This window comes from Phoxinus phoxinus (genome assembly GCF_949152265.1).
Source record: "Phoxinus phoxinus genome assembly, chromosome: 14".
NCBI lineage: Eukaryota > Metazoa > Chordata > Actinopteri > Cypriniformes > Leuciscidae > Phoxinus > Phoxinus phoxinus.
This window is the reverse complement of record NC_136889.1, coordinates 11,343,191-11,360,787: the sequence shown is the minus strand read 5'-3', so window position 1 is coordinate 11,360,787 and position 17,597 is coordinate 11,343,191. Positions and strand designations below refer to the sequence as shown.

Genomic DNA, 17,597 nt, shown 5'->3' with positions numbered 1-17,597 from the left:
CAAGTACGGAAAACTTTTTTGCATCACTTTTGGTGTGAAGCGAATGACAGTATGAGCCAGTCATAATTTTACAAAAAGATGATATAATTCATTTTCTCACCAAAAAAAAGTGTCTCACTTAAAGGTCAATTATCATAGTTTTAAAATTCACATTTATATAATGGAAGTTTCCATTTTTAAGTCTGGCTTTGGGACAAGGATTAAAAATATATATATATGAAAGCATTGTAAAATGTTTCCAAGTCAATTTTAATGTGACCTTCAACAAACAAACAAAAAATAAAAATAAAAATAAAAAAGTTTAAATACAAATCAACTGTTGAAGAAACAATGTTTGCGAATGACAGCTGTATTTACTAACAGGTGCGATGTTTAATTGTCCTATTCAAACATCAGCTTTACAGGAGTGACTCAAGTACAAAATGTGGGTGTAAGTCCTCAAACTTTAATGGAGTTAAAGAACATCATATTAGTTGGTCACAGAACAATGTTACCCCTGGTTAAAACCGAACTGTATGTGAAAGCAACTATTAAAGACAGAAAACTGCATTCTGCTGCTGTGTAACTGCTCTCTTATGCAGAAGGGCTGGTAACTGCTCAAACACACCTGCAGTTAGTCCTATATGCCGTAGATGCATTTAATCACATTAGATTTTAAATGAACATAACCCTGCACAGCCCATAATATGTAGGTCACCGAGAGGTCTGTGTGTGGGAGATCTAGGATGAGCATCCGGCTCTAATTGGATTGGAGGCTTTAGGTTAAACCACTGGCACCGTCAAGCTCAAGGTAAATGACTCCCATAATCTCCCACTGGTGAACAGCCCCCGTGTCAGTCAGTGACCTCAACCCAGTCTATAAATGACAGCATTACGGATTTTGTGACTCTTTGAGCTCCTCGCATGTGATTACAGTTTATTAGATTGTTGGCCTAATCATGACCTACAGCTCGCATAATCTGTCACATCGGTGTGATTCACGCACAAAATAACCGGTTCTGCATGAAAGTTTTTGTCACAACATATTTTTCTACTGAGCCTTCCCACTTCTACTGAGACCGTTCAGATCTACACACCCCTCCAAAAAACATTTACAATAATACACAAACACGTACAAACACACTCAAATGCATGCTAGTTTTTCGCACGCCGCATTAAAGCTGATGGCTGGCAGTTTCAAGGGCATTATCAGATGCAGTGAATGGGCTATAATGCGCATCAGGCTGATTCGGAGGAGACAACTCATTTGTCTGAGTGACAGGTACAAGCATCCCCTACAAACCAATCAGCACTTCAATATAAAGGCCATGTTTCATTGTACAACAAAACCCCCAGGATGTACTCAAGACTACTCCATTAATGAGAGGAAGTCACAAAACTTGCGTGAAATGAGATTATTTCAATTGAGGCGCAGGGAACATTACTGTTAACACTTTTTGAGGTAATGAGGTGCCAAAGATTATATGAAATAAAAATGGGTCTTTATAAGAGAGACTCAAAGTAGCCCTGAGACAGGCGAGACGTACACTAAACCTGACTATTTATTTGAGTTATTGAAACTGCATCCCTCAAGGTGGAGAGGATGTGGTCATCCTATTGTTAATCCTCACTAACTAGAGAATCAATTAACAAAACATAGATGGAACACTCCTGCGGTGTGTCCCTGCTAGTAGCCTTTATTTATTTGAGTTTAGTTTGGCAGACAATATGTGACTGGTGCGAGTTACTGTTGTCAAGGCAATGGATTTGGGGGTGAGCCAGAGACCCTGCCAGGGAGCCATCTTAAACTGAATAGCCCTGAATAAAGCAAACATTTCCAAGTACTGATGAGAAAATTATATTTAATCGGGGTCTGAAGATGGATTACTGTACAGAATAAATTTGCCATTAAGTGTATGAGTGGCACTGGAGCGGTTTAACTCTTAACTTTACCCTACTGATCTACAATACTAGATGGAGACAATCTAAATGTAAAAATCACCATTGTTAATAAACACCAAATACGCTTGTCCAAATGTAAATATACTAATCCTGCTAGTGCCTCCAGATTAATCTGAATTTAACCATTGTTTTCTCTGTCCAAAAAGTTAGCACTCATGTGCACTCAAAGTGCAAAAGTTCCAAATATGCTACCTTATATCTCAATGTAGCCACATTTTAACATTGTTTGCATGTATCCTTTATTGAAAAGACTTGAATGCTCTGCAATGAGCTCAAAGGGGGGGGGGGGGAATCCAAGATGACAGATGAGGCAAAGTCCAATTAAAAAACTTAGTATTTTCCCCCAAATTTGTGTGCTATGATTGTTTTTCTTAAGTCACATTGACATCAAGGACGGTAATTAACAATAACTATAAAGTTTTAATGATCGAGATAATAGCGAAGTCCACACCACAAGTAGCAAAGTCCACACCATGAGTAAACGCTAATGATACATAGGAACGATATAATTGGAACCACTTTCAGAATGATTTCTCCAGCTGCTCAATGATAAAAGGAAAAAAATTGACAATGAAAATCCACTGACTTTAAAGAGCTTGAGCATTTAAAGCAGCAGCTGACTGCAGTATGCGATTATAATGGTTTGGATTCTAATATAGTAATCGCTATCAGTCTTGGTGTGAATGCCTTTAGATGATCACATCCTTAGCTTAGCAACGTGCTAACAACAAACTCTACTGGAATCAATTATCACGTCTCCTTTGCGTCGCACTATTTTGTGACATGATTGTTTTTCTTACTAGAGTATCACATATTTGGCTTAGCAACATGCAAACTCTATTGGAATCAATTATATTCCATGTGGTGCACTATTTGTGTGCTATGCAGATGTAGTGGGATGCACTGCTGCGTCCAATTAACCTAATGCGTTTGGCCGTGAGTTCAATCATAACGATGCGGGACCATATAAAAAGGGTTTCGAGTCACTGTTTACATGTGAGTGTCGTCTGCGTGGTGCGTCATTGCCCGGGCAACGCCCCTGCCGGTTCCTCATCCATTCTCGCTTGGAGGTATGTGTTTGGCTGACTAGTTAAACAGAGATGCGTGATTTATTTTTTTATGTAAACAACGATTCCGTTTTAGCCTTGAGGATAAATTGCGGCTGTGGGCTGTTGGCAGCTGCTACTCTCCTTTGGCGTTCCTCATGGCGTGGTTTTGTGTGCGCGTGACGCGGACGCGCGACTTATGAAATGAAGGTATGTAAAATTAACTATTGAGTGGCGCTCCCTTTTTAGACTGCAAGTATATGTGTTATGTTTATATTTTAGGAGGAATAGACTGGTCAGTGACACCTGTGGGGCAACGCTGTTTAACGCTGCTGCTTTGTACACTCGGATTCCTGCTGCTTTGTACACTCGGATTCCTGCTGTGTTGTAACGTTACTCCGGACTCTTCCCGGCAATAACATTTTGCATCAACACGTGCACTCTATTTATGCGACTTGTGTGACGCCTGCTCTACAGTACTCATCCTTGTGATCGCTGGGTTGTTTCTCCAACTAGTCTTTCAAATTGTGTGATTTGCTGTTTATATATATTTTGTGCGTTTATTTATGAGTGTTTTGGTTTATGTCTGTTTCTTCTGAAGGTGTTGTTAGAAGAATAGTTTTGTATTATTTATATTATGTGTGTTTTGTTATATGTTGAGACCAGTGCACTCATTTCTGCTCTCATTACAGGAGCCGAGGCTTCGGTGCAGGCCGCTAGTACTAGGCCCTCACGTGCTGTGGTGGAGGTTCTGTCACTGAGTGCTGTGCGTTCATGCTCGACCGTATTGGAGTGTGTGTGATACCTGTGCACAGGGTGGTAAGAGTGATTATAGGGGCCTTGTGCCCACTAAAGTAGTGTACCTGCCATGGTTAAGCCTCGGCTACCTCTTTGACTTGAGTGTTGAGTGTTGCATGATGACCCAGTCTTTGATGTTGTCTGAAGATTGTTGCTGACTACAATAAACTCTTTTGTATTTTTGTATCCACGTCTCTGGCCCTTCCTCGATAACAACGTTCCTGTGTCCTTTTTGTGGGTCATTAAATTCATAAGTATTGATATTTCCCTGTTAAACAGGGTGGCGTAGTCGTGCATATTTAGAGATAGTTTGCACCTCTTAAGGTCCCGCTACACAGAGTTGCTACCTTCGTAGACCTAAATACCAACCGTGTATGTGAACGTGAAAATGACTTCAAACTTTGCTGGGTATTTCTGTTTATTTCTATGCGTTTTATCTCAAATTGAAAGCATGCAGTTGGGGTTTATGGATTGTCAGGCTCACTTTCTCAATCCACTTACTGTATCTATAGAAGTTCACATCTGGCTCTACATCTGGAGCAGAAGATATGGTGTGTGGGCTACATGATGAAAAGGCTGCCAAATCACTGGACTTTACAGAAAGATAGAGCTATTCTGCTGGGGTCACAGGTTTGGACACAAAGAGAAAACCATCCATCCATCCATCTTATATTCACTATGAGGGGAAAAAATTGTACAACAGCCGTCTCTTGGGCGGTACACCTTTTGTACCTTATTTACTCATGAAGGATGCATATTAGCACCTAAATTGTACATAATTAGTACTTTGGAAGAGTACTGCCCCAGTGACCGTGTTCTGAGAGTGTTTGGACTTCATCCTGTCTAACAGAATGACATGTTGACATTAGCAGACTGGAGCACAACCATTACAGCAGACATACATAGGCAATTCTTTGTTTACCCAATATCATTTTCAGGAATGTATACTTTGAGTATTGAAACAGCAATGTAATTTAACACATCTAATAGTGGGGAACAAATATCTGTAGAAAAACAATTCTATGCTAATTACTGCATTTAGTTATTTAAGCAAACCATCCACTGGAGAAAATAAAATAGCTTGGAGCTACAATTTGCATAAAGGTTTTTGATGTGTTGGACTGTATTAAGCAAGACTAAATATACCTGAGTGAGGAAATAAGCATTTCAAATGTTTGTTGAGAGAGACTTGGGAGGAGAGATAACATCAGTTTGCTTTGTAATAATTCAATAATACCAAGGAAATGGATAGACCCCAGGAAACCCAGCAAATTATGGGGGGGAAAAACTGAAATTAATTAATTTGAAATTAGATTACCATCCTCTGCTCATCTGCTTTATGTACATAATCTGAAACCATCAGATGGTGAAACAAGCATATTATGTAGATTATGAGAGATAGGTAGAGAGATAGATGGATGTTTTTCTATAGACTTTTTTCTGTCTTATCTTATAAAAAGAAATATTACAAAAAAAAACAGAAAGAAAACTAATAAATAATACAGAATAAATGGCTGTAAATGTAGTTCTCCAAAAAAAATTCTGCCGCAACAAAAGCATTAAGAAAAGTTAATCTACTATTCAATGCACATGTTCTCTACTTTCCTCTCAGTAAGTGTTTTCCTGCTGAAAACTCAACCTTTCAAAGTTGAAAAACATTGACCCCAATACAAATTCCCATTTATTTCACTAGTAGTCCATGTGATGTTGATATTATTTTTATGAAGACACTATATAGAGCCTTAAAATAGTCCAAAAAGACTATTTCTTGAAAAGGCAGCACTGCTTTTAGGACATACAGCACCAGCTGAATCTATAGACCTGCATGGAAGCCACTGTGCTTCCTTCACTATCACAAGATTGTGTGGTAGTAAGAAGATGCTTTTTGATCGAGAAAATGCACTGATAGATAATATTCAAACAAGTCATTATTTGATAAAAGCGACTTGTTAATATGCACACAATTTTTATTTTATAGCTTGATTTACATCCTCTGCGGAAAGGTCAGTGATGGAGCTGGTTTAGCTGGTAAACTGACATGGCCTGTCTGGTCAAGCTGGTAGTCTAAGAAAGTCTTCCTTGTTAAAATGCTCCAGGGGACAGCAGCACATCAGGAAAATAAAACAAATAATAAAATAAAATGAAAATATTATATAAAATAAAACAAGCGAGTTGTTCTAGGTGCAACACAGCACGTCTTGGCGCTTCTCGTCCAGCGTGTGACCAATAACATTAAATGCACACACTCCTACTGTAACTTACTAGTAATTTGTCTTTTAATTCCAGTTCCTCTTTGTCTGCTCACTGTGTACCTTAATATTTCCTTGAAATTGATTTAAAAAAAAATAATGATAGGTCCATGCTTGTATCAGTTTTATCCTGGCTGTTATATGTTAATCAATTTCCATTTTCAATGATAAATTCAATTCAATTCTGTTATCCGCCTATTGTATTCCGGCCAATGTGGCCCCCTACCCCAAATGAGTTCCACACCCCTGGTCTTATGACTGGCTTAGTTTGTGTTGGCTTATTTGAGTTGCCCAGAGACTGAATCAATTCAAGTTTTTAAAATAATACTTCTGCAATAACAGATTGTTATTTAATGGAAGGATTTTATAAAAAGAGGGAAATAAGGAATGTTGTGATCATTCTAGCATACTTCCCACTCATACTCAGCAGTGGTGCACAGGAAGTTTATTTCTATGCAGCGCTGCCCGGGGGACTATACTGAGATTGAGTGAGAGTGAGAGTGAGTGTGCGAGAGTGTGTGCGCATGCATACACATGTGTGACAGGTCTCTCTCCCTTACTGACACTTATGTAGAAGGCATGGTGGGCCATACTAAAGCACACTCTACAAGATCTGAATGTCACTGGATACTGCCTGTCAAGGTGAATCCAGAATTTTCTGGGGATTTATAAAGTATCTGCTGTATCTCAGAGACTTCAAAAATCACCCAACAGAAACTTGTTACATCTAATCTCAGGTGGGTTTTGAAGATATCTACTCTGAATCCCCCAACAACATGATCTACTGCTGATAAGGGAACACAATAAGCTTGGCCAGTTATATGTGAGCTTTGGGTTGTCAAATACCATGATTGTTGGAATGAAAAACAGTGTTCTTAAAGTTATCAATTGCAGACATCTAATGGAACTCGCTACTGCCAGAGGGATTTGATACATGATATCATGTGCCCGTAAATCCTGTAATTGTTTATTAAGGTGTCACATGAAATTTTCGTGAAAATTCACAAGCAATAATGGTGTGTTGGTCAACATGACCAAGTCTTAAATATGAAATCTGTGTGGAGAAATCTTTCGTACTCACACAAAATTCCAGATTGCGTAGATTCCTATTGAAATGACTGGATTTCGGCTGAGAGAACGTAAATGTGAGGGCACATTCAGGCCAGGGTAGCATCTGTAAATGTGTTCTGCTGTGGCATTGTTTGGAACTATTTTCCTTGGTGAAAAACAGAAAAAAGAGTCAATATTGTGTCTAATATGTATGTCACTTAATATGAACTACTTGTTTATTTAGCACTGTTCCAGATTTAGCTCTTTATGGGGCTGAAAACTACATGCAACAACAGAATTTTAGAAAACTAAGGTGGTCTACAGAAAAAAAACAAAGCCATCTTTACATGTGTCTCCATTTGCTATACTACTTCACAACAGCTACCCTATAATTTAAACTATGTGCATCCATGTTAACAGCCACGAGACACCAACATTTTTTAAGTTATCACTTTCAACCATCACGGGTTCAGAATTCTGAATTCCATACAGGGCATTGTTATATTCAAATCAAAGTTCTCTGAAATAAGCGCCCATTGTGCCAAATGTCCAAATACTCATAACCTGCAAAAGTGTCAGATCAGCAGCCACGCGGGACTTAGCAGCTTTCAAAACAGATTTATAAATTATAAATTCATCCATTCCTCATATAAACTAATAAATGACAATTTGAACAGGCATTAAAATGACCACACGCTTGTCATAAAATAGTAGGCAATTTTCTCCTGGGTGATGAGAGAAAAACACAGACATTTTCTATTTGGGCAGCAATAAAGTCACTGACTAGCATCTGTAAATGCTGAAATTGCATGATGTCGCCATGTAAAACAATTACCATCTAAATGAGGCTTTGCTGTTCTATCAAATTCAAGTGCACAGAGAGAAAAATATGTATACATTTTTCATGTCCGCACTTGTTGACTGTGAAATCAGTGTCGTTATGGCAGGAAATGTGTGAATGGGATGAAGGTGGACATGTTCTCTGGTTTGTTTGCAAACATGCTGAAAAATTATAAATGATGTTGTAACATGAAAGCACCCACTGAAACTGCCTTGGTCACAACATTTAAATATGCTATCTTCCTCAAACTTTTTCCTTCCAGTCAATCAGAAATTTAAGTTAAGAAACACAGGAGTAACTATATTACTCAAGTCTAGTACTAACTGTGGTGGTATTAAATTGCCAAATAAATCGTATAAATTAAATATAATTCTTAAAACAAAAATGTACTTGTCCAAAACATGTTCAACACTTTCTTGATCACAATTTGCCAAAGTTGGTTAAGCATGTTAATGAAATAATGTTAGATGTCTACAACACAAAGTGAGGCCCAACTCCCCAAACTCATCCCATTTGTATAAATGATGGATGGCCACTGGGCTAGGTTTATGCAGTTCATGTTTGACAAGTGGCCATTAGTGGCTCACCTACAGTATTAATTGTTGTCTACACAACCATTAACAGCCTTTCAAAGGCTACTTTTGATTGAGAATGTGAATTAGCAGTCACTCCTACTTTTGGGCTGTCATTTCTATAATGACTGACACATGACCATTAAAAGCCCATCTGCACCATGGCTTCCTATGGCTGTAATGTTGCACAAATTACTCCTAATGGTGAATCCACAACCTCACATTTCACCTCTGCCACTCATGTCATCTAGTTGTGTGTATTAATCTCATTTGAGCCCAGACAGCCTGGGCATTTGAGGGTGAGACTCGGCAAGATGAGGTCAAAATATGTGTATCTGCGTGAGAATTTTTTTGTCTCAGCCAAAAAACAAAACAAAAAAACATTAGAAACATGTTCTACAACAGTGCCAAATGCAAACATAAATCTGCGTATCTAGAAAGTTAACTCTGTTTGAATCGCCATACAGCAAAATAAGATACTGTTTTAAAACAATTTATTTAATTTTTCATCAGTGCTCAGTGAATCTTACAATTTTGCCCTTTTTAATACTCCTACCATGTGATGATTCACAAAATGTGGCATCAATAAACATTAGATGCTCAAACTTGTTTAAAGATTGAACGCGAATTAATAAGTAAAGGTGAGAGAATTGAATTAGTGCTTCTGCTGCTTCCCAGATGGAAGATGATTTGAATTGCAGAGTAAGTTATCTCCTAATCAAACTGCTCTGCACTGCTGGCGCATCTTGCTTTGTTAGAAAGATGTCCACCTAGAGGGGAATGGATTAGTCCTGGATGATGCTAATACTACTTCACTATGGACCAACAACATTTTTTTTTAAGCTAATAATGAGCCATGTATCAGAATCTATAATTGTAACTAAGTTAGGGAAACAATGTATAGGGTATGAGGTAAACAGTGAATATCTGGCTATTGATTGGGACACCTTTTTTGACCTTTTATTTTATAACAATAAATTAATTACTTTAAGTACATTGATTTTCATTCTGGTAAAATACCAGACAAATGGTAAATCAATGGTTAGTGCAACGTTAAATATTAGCTATAGACTTCAGTGAGGTTTATATCAAACTTGATATGAGAGATGGGCCTAGTGTTTACAATGGCTTCCACAACTCACATTTTTTCAAAACTGTTTTGTGGGGGGTTTGTCTACTAAAAGTTCCACCCCACCAACAATTGCTATGTTGTTAAACAACAGTATAATCCATTGAACACATTCTATTTATATCCCTCACATCCTTGTTTTTCTTCCTGTCAGAAATTAAGCATGGCGCTACCCTGACTAAGTCCTACGCATAACTTGCTCTGCTAGACCTTGGCTATACTGTGCTTGTTGAGAACTGCCATACTGCCTGTTAAATACTCATGGTGCCACTTTAGTTATTTCTGCAGCGTATGACAGATTTGCTCAATTGTGAAACATACAAATGGAACGCAATTGAAATGTAAATTGGAAGCTGGGGTGCAATTCTGCTGCTAAAAAGACAAAGGAAAATAAAACCCAGACAGCACTTATTGCACACAAGGGCTGTTTAGAGCTAACATGTAGCATCTTGGGTATTTATCACCATAAAGAAGGTACATAATGCCAAATTTGCTGTAATTGCATTCCAGAGTCCAAGACAAACCGAAGCTGGCGACACCATCGAGAGAAGTGGGGAGAGATTGCTTTTAGAACAGCTTGCTAATCTATTTCTCGGCCTTTGGACCCTCCCCTGAGGACTGTTGGAAGAGATAAGGCTGTAGACACCAGCACTCTGCTGATTTACGGGCAGCCAGCAGATGAATCCCTACGGTAACGTCTGAGCTGGGGTCACCGGTGATAAACTCGGAGGTAAAATTACGGCATGGGAAGACATAACATTCCTTATGGACAGAGGGCTGTTCAGAGGTTAGTTTAGGCCACCATGACAGACACAACATTACGATGAAAAGGTTGAGTAAGAAAACTCCATTTTGGGACAGAATGTCAACGTTTTAGAGTTGAGGCATAAAGACATGGAATGGAGACAAACGCTTGGTAAGAATGATTGTGACTTAAAGGAATAGTTCACCCCAAAAAATGAAAACCTGTCACATTTTACTTACTGTACCCTCAAGCCGTTACAAAACCTGTATGACTATCTTTCTTCTGTGGAACATAAAAGAAAATCATTTGAAAATTGTTTCAACTGTTCATGTTCATGCCAACACAGATAAAACTTACAGTTGGTCTCTGTTCATTGGTTTATCACAGCTGATGTTCTGCTCTCGTTGGTGGTGGTGACCTGGTGTAAAACATAGTGAAGCTACAAAGCTGGTGTGCATTATTTACAACACACAACCTCAGCAAACAATGAGGGAGTAATGGTCTGTCTCTGGAAGACAAGTGTGGCTCTGCTTTTCCTCCCACAAGGGTAAATGCACCAACGTTTATCGAACATAAAAACGGCCTTTCAGCCAGACATGCGAGGAATGTCCGTCACCTCAAGTCAGAGGCAATAAGCGGCATTCAATAAAACGTTAGCGCAGACACGCTAAACTGCTTCCCACTGAGATATTTTCTCCTGATGTTTGTCCTGAGGTCTAATTTCTTCTAACTGCCCTAATCCTAAGGAATGAATGTCTGCTTGCGGGTACTCCAGCATTGATTACAAATTTCTCATTTCCTCTCTAGAGAAGTTTGTTTACGAAGAGCGACGTATCGTCAGTGTAGAAATGAAAGCAATTCACTTTAAATCAATCTACAGTGGCTCAGCTGTGCACCCAGATCTCAACTCACAGTCATTTGTTTCGTGTCAGCTGAGCAATCCGAACGCTAAAGATCAAGGGAATGAAAAAGGGGAGAGAGAGAGAGAGAGAGAGAGAGAGAGAGAGAGAGAGAGAGAGAGAGAGAGAGAGAGAGAGAGAGAGAGAGAGACAGAGAGAGAGAGAGAGAGAGAGAGAGAGAGAGAGAGAGAGAGAGAGAGAGACACACACCAAGTGATTTCTGGCTCAATACATCCGCTCAATGTGCGCCAACACCGCAATTAACTCATGTAAAGAGATTTTCAACCAATACATTTGTGTTAACTGAAAAGGGAGGCAGGCTTCGTTTTGTGAGATGTTGACCGAAAACACTGACTTTCAATTCCAGACAGTCTTTCAGAGTGTGTTTGGAAAATCAATGTCTTTCTTTTGCAAATTTGATGGAACTTCAGCGGGAGGTGTCAGAGGGCCCTTCAGAGCTGTGTTAAAATGAAACCAAAGGTCGGACCATGAATAATGATGTACGCTGAAATTTGATTTCTTGAGAAGATAGGTCAGAGGGTGAAAGTATGCATGTAAAGCTACAAAAGAGAATTAGCTGGTTCCATGGATGCTGTGCACCACGACCAGGTAAACAAAGCTGCAGAATAGATACAAGCAAGCAAAGAAATAAAATAAAATCTTTTGATAAATATGTAATATGAACAATTCAAGGCAATGTTTTTGATACAGGCTTCATCAAAATTCAGGTAGGCCTACATGCACCTAACCCAGGGATTTCCACTTCGCCCCACTAACAGAGCAGGAATACATTCTCATTCTTGAGGTCTTTTATTGTATCCATGGCAAAGAAATGCTATAAACAAGACTCCTACCTTGTCGATTACGTCTCACTTTCAAGCGCTTGACATATTATTAGGCCTCTGTAATCTACATCTCACCTATCCATTACACACGTCCTGCCATTTCTCTGCTAGTGTCATTCATTTCTCAGCCTCGGAGCCTCTAGACAAGATGTAGCTGACACAAGCGGACCACGATAAGTCAGAAAGGTACATAATGCATTTTGAAGTCACACGCTACCTGAGAGAGAGTGAGCAAAAAAACAAAGCATGCTTTCATTTGTTCTGATTAACCAACTCTGAAAATAGCGACAGTGTTACAGCTGTGAGATCCCAGCAGTTACCATAGATACCATCTTTAAGAAGAGGGACGGAGGCGTCTTTGTCTCCAGAATCACCGTAGCGACCACAGATATTCATCGGTGAAGAGAGCCATGAAATACCTGGCAGAGAATCAGAATGTGGCTTTCAGAGACAAGATGTCGTTACACGGATAAGCTTGTGCCTCTCTTCACCACCCACTTGATTGGCTAAATCTGAGCCCTGCACTTCAACGCCTCTCTAATCACTTAGACCCGACAACATGTCTGATTTATCTGCAGCGGTGGGACTCAATGTAGGTCTAAAAGACACCTAAATGCTCAACATTTTAAACCAGTAGTTCTTAACCTTTTTGACTCAAAGGCCCCTTGCTGTCCAGCACCATATTTGAAGACCCCTATCCAAAATAATATTAACAAAACCATAACTATAATATTTATTAATGATAATATATTATTAACAGAAATTAAGAGTGTTGATATAGGCAAGATAATTCCGGCCCCCTGATTGAGAACTACTGTTAAAAGGATATCCTAAGAATACAAAACTTCAAAAATCATTGCATAGTTACCCACCATGTGTATATAAAAATATAAACTATTATCTAGTTAATATAGAATGATTTTCGCTGTACCTTAATATTCCATAGTTTTTTACATTGTAAAAACAGTATTATTGTGGACCAAATCATAAAAAATAAGCTACATAAATATTAAAATGTAATTAATAATAATAATGGAATACTTATGTCACATTTAAAATGTGTAGGCCAACATCTAATTGGATTGTAACCACAAGCAAATAATGACAGATATTAATGATTGTAAAATGTTCCGCTTAAATTGTGTTTGTGCAATATTCCTTCCACTTGGACCAATAGTTTATGTAAAAGTAAATAAATCTTAAAAAAAAAAAATATATATATATATATCACAGATATAAAAATGACACAAAGACATTGACATGTTGTTAGGATGTGAACTTTAAACAGAACATCTTTCTATACAGTATGATGGTCCCAAAAACCAAAGGTATTTGTTTTCTGCCATGCTTAACAGAGACATCTCTTTCACCTTCATCCTCCCATCTCTCCATTAGTGAAAAGCAGCTGGAATTGGAGAGTGGGTATAACGGAAAGGTCAACTTGCTGATGTAGCTGTTGACTGATGGGCCAGTGTCCGGCTGCCATTCTCCCACAGCTCACCCAGACAGGCAGTGTACATGTGTATGTGAACCATGCACACAAGCAGGAGATCGGTATTTATACATGTTATTGATTTCATCTCTAATGGAGGCCCATTCTGGCCACTGGAGAGGGGAAAAGAGCTGGGTCATCGCTCTTTCAGAAGAAATGGCCTCTAATCACAGATATCTCTTGGAAATAAGATGGCCTTCACTAGGAATGGCATGACTCAGAAGAAGCAGCTTTTGTTTTCCTCGTTTTTCTCACTGTACTTTTCTTTTACCTATTATTTTTCTCCCTTTTCACAACTGCCAAACTCCTCTTTCATCCCTCCAAGTATTCAAATGTTGGCTAATGTGAGGCTTGGCGTCAGTTTGCTTTGTGTCTCTCAAGGCCCACAGGACCAAATGTAAGAGGACAGCAATTGAGGCGGAGTGTGCCAGGAAGCCAAGACCAAAAAGCCTGGCAGTCATTGAGAGACATGGATGTTGGGTCTCAAACAACATGGTTCCCTCACTTCTCGGTCAAAACCAGATGGACATTGCTCAGAACAGCATTAAGCGTCAGGGGCCACTATCAGCCAGGACCACACACACACTATATAGTTCACAACAAATTTTGGGGTCAGTAATATATTTTTAGAAATTAAGTATTTATTCAGCAAGCATGCATTAAATTGCTCAAAAGTAAAATACATGTATAATGTTACATAAGATTTCTATTTCAAATTCATGTTTTTCTTTTCAACTTTCTATTCATAAAAGAATCACGGTTTCCAAAAAATACTAAACAGCATAGCCGTTTTCAACATTGAAAAAAATGTTTCCAAATCAGCAAATTAGAATGATTTCTGAGGGATCATGTGACAGGGAAGGCTGGATTAATGGCTGCTGAAATTTCCGCTTTGTCATCACAGGGATAAATTACATTTTAAAATGTATTTAAATAGAAAACAGTTATTTTAAATTGTATTAATACTTCACAACATTACTCAGACGTCGCTGTGTCTGCTATATCATCTTTTCTTTGTCTCCTCTGAGCCAGGGAGCACTAGATAAAAATGATTGATAGACTGTCTTGTTGATATTAGAGTTACGTTAGGAGGCTGATGAGCTTTGCTTTCCTTGATGCTGCCTTGATTATGCAGCGTCATGAACAAACACTCAGCAGCCCAAACACACACATCAATCAGTAAATGCAAAAAAATAAATCGGCATATTGCAGAGACAAGGGGAATCATAAAGCAGGGTCCACCAAAAAAAGTCCTTGTACAGGCCTACACCTCTCCCAGAACACTTTTCACTTTTCCATACTACTCTAAACTGGACCTCGGCCAAGATTCGCTCATGCTCCCAACTCACCATCTGCTCTTCTCTACAACTAAATACCTTGAGGATGTCGGATTTTTATTTTATTTTGTGAGTATCAAGCACGTGAAGGACACTATGAATAATTATTTGGTGGTAGAAGAGCAATATTCTCTGTCGCAATATTGTATTCATTTTATTATTGTATTATAAATAAATAAATGTTTGCTTTGCTTTAAAATCTGTTCGGAATGCACTTTTTTTTTTTACTCTCTCTTACTTCCTTTGTCTATTACTCACAGGAAAAGATCATGCATTATTCAAGCTCTACATATTGGTGGTACCCAAATATGTCCAAAGTTACTGTCTGGAACATAAAAGTTGATGCACTCATACACGTTGAAACCCTCAAAGATAATAGATAACTATAAATAATTAACTTGACTGGATGAAAGGATGGCAATATGCAAATACATTTCAGGTAGATAAGATAAATTATAATTTTGAGGTGTCTGACAGACAGAGTGTTTTTGAGTGAAAATGTTTTTGAGGTCTACTGCATCTTTGCAACATAATATTGCAGTACAATATTGACCCATCTCCATGTGCCAGCCAGCGTATGCAAACATCTAAGCCAAACAAAGGGCCATACTAGCAACATATGTTTATATAATAATGCTGCCTTCACATGCTATCGGAGATTTCCTACTTCCCACTTCTGAAGTCTTGATTACGAGCTTGTTGCATTTAAATCCTTTGTTGTCGGAAAGAACAAGAATTACAGGTTTAATTTAAGTTTAACAGATGAAAGTGTTTAAGAACACTAGGTCTATTCTTGCCTATTTCTTGGATAAATCTAAAGTCAAAACGAAGTTTAGGGTCCCATTCATTGGTAACATTCACCAGCTACCGATTCTGGAATTTCCGTCAAATACAGGTTATTTTTTTGTTAAGTATAACATACAATACGCTTCAAATGATTATTCATGTAAATATGCACTATTTTAATGGCAAGCCGATGTAGCTGTTATGAAAAAAACTAATAAAGAATACCAATCACAGCAGCAATCGTTCTCCCCTCTATCATGTTTACAGTTTATGGCACGCCCAACTCAGGAACTTGGGTATCAAAATTATCCCCAAGCTTTTCAGACATAAATATGATTTGAGAGGGCTTTCATGTCCAATTTTTAACTAGAAAAGTCGCATTTACGATAATTCCAATAGCACGTGAAATTAACATAAAACATTGGCAGCTTAGAAAGATTTAAGAATAGATCGTTATAGTAAGTATTTTTCAAAAAGGGACAGTGACAAGCAGACAAAAACTCATATGTGCATATATAAAGCTACAGTACATCCATTTTAATCAACTTAAGCCAGGGACACACTGATTTTAAACACCAACTGAACAGCGACTGAACGCAACTGTCTCTGACTCAGCGCGTTTGGGCAGGTATCATTGGTCGTAAGTATCAAATTACATTCATGATCGGTCTTACAGTCGTTAAGTGTGTCCCCGGCTTAAAGCACTTCAGCAAAAGCATCTCCAGCAAAACGACACAGAAAAAGTCTATGGTTTAGAATCGAAAATCAATTCCAATTCAGAAATACGATACTGGATTCGGATAATTGTTATAAAATAAAAATTTCGATACCTCTTACCGATTGCTTTGTGTGCATTTTAATATGACTTTAAACCATTCAAGTGCAAGTAGAACCGCGCTGTTTTCTAGGTTGCACACACATCCAAAGCCCGCACAGAAAAAAAAGTGATTTTAAAGGGGGGGTAAAATACTTAGTTTCAGTCAATCTCATGTTAATCTTGAGTACCTATAGAGTAATAGTGCGTCCTTCATATCTCCAAAAAGTCTTTAGTTTCATCATATTTATAAAATAAAAATACAGCTTTCCGATTCTATCCGGAAAAAGCCGAGGTCATTGATTCTGGGCGTGGGCGGAGCTATAGAGTCAAGCGGGAGCGCGTGATACCGTTGTACTTACATGAATGGGGTGTTTTATCACTGGGACCGCGCCAGGTTTTAATTGCAACCGGTTTGCAAATCCAGCGACGACCTTGTTAATAAAACATTCGTCACTGAAATGACCAGAACACAAAACCGCACTTGCCACACTCCTTTGCTGTCCCGGAAATACAAACTGCATCCACTGTTCCAGTAACACTGGGTTCTTTGGGAAGCTGAACAAGGTAAACTTTCCCTCACATCCCAAAACACACTTTTTTGGAGACATTCTTGACATCAACCATTCCTATTTAGCGCTGATGATGATGATTTCCGGTAGTAGCGCGTAGATATGCGCTTGGGTCTTTCCATAGACAGTATATAAGAGGGTCTTTCTCTCCTCTGGTCGACGTGTGCGTGAACGCGCTTTTCCGAGAGCAATGCTCATATAAGGAGTTCCACTCTGGTCTACGTCATTAGATCTACGATAGAAAAAAAACAGCCGAAACGTGTTGCAACCCGGAAGTATGATTTTCAGCACAGAAATTCTCTGTTATTCGTTCAAAATAACTTTTCAAACTTTGGCCATTATTAGCATGAGAATCCATCTCTTTAACACTGTAAACAACTCTGAATACATGAAACACGATTGTACCCCCCCTTTAAACCATTCAAGAAGGCTTGCGTGTGATTTTCTGTGGTGCGCAACATCCAAAACATCATACTGAATA

General features: G+C 38.5%; 1 protein-coding gene across 5 annotated transcripts in view; it reads right to left on the bottom strand.

The window, feature by feature from the left end:
- Positions 1-17,597, bottom strand: part of nrg3a (neuregulin 3a) — a 303,942-nt gene that overhangs the window by 232,538 nt on the left and 53,807 nt on the right. The gene's annotated exons all lie outside the window — the stretch shown is intronic.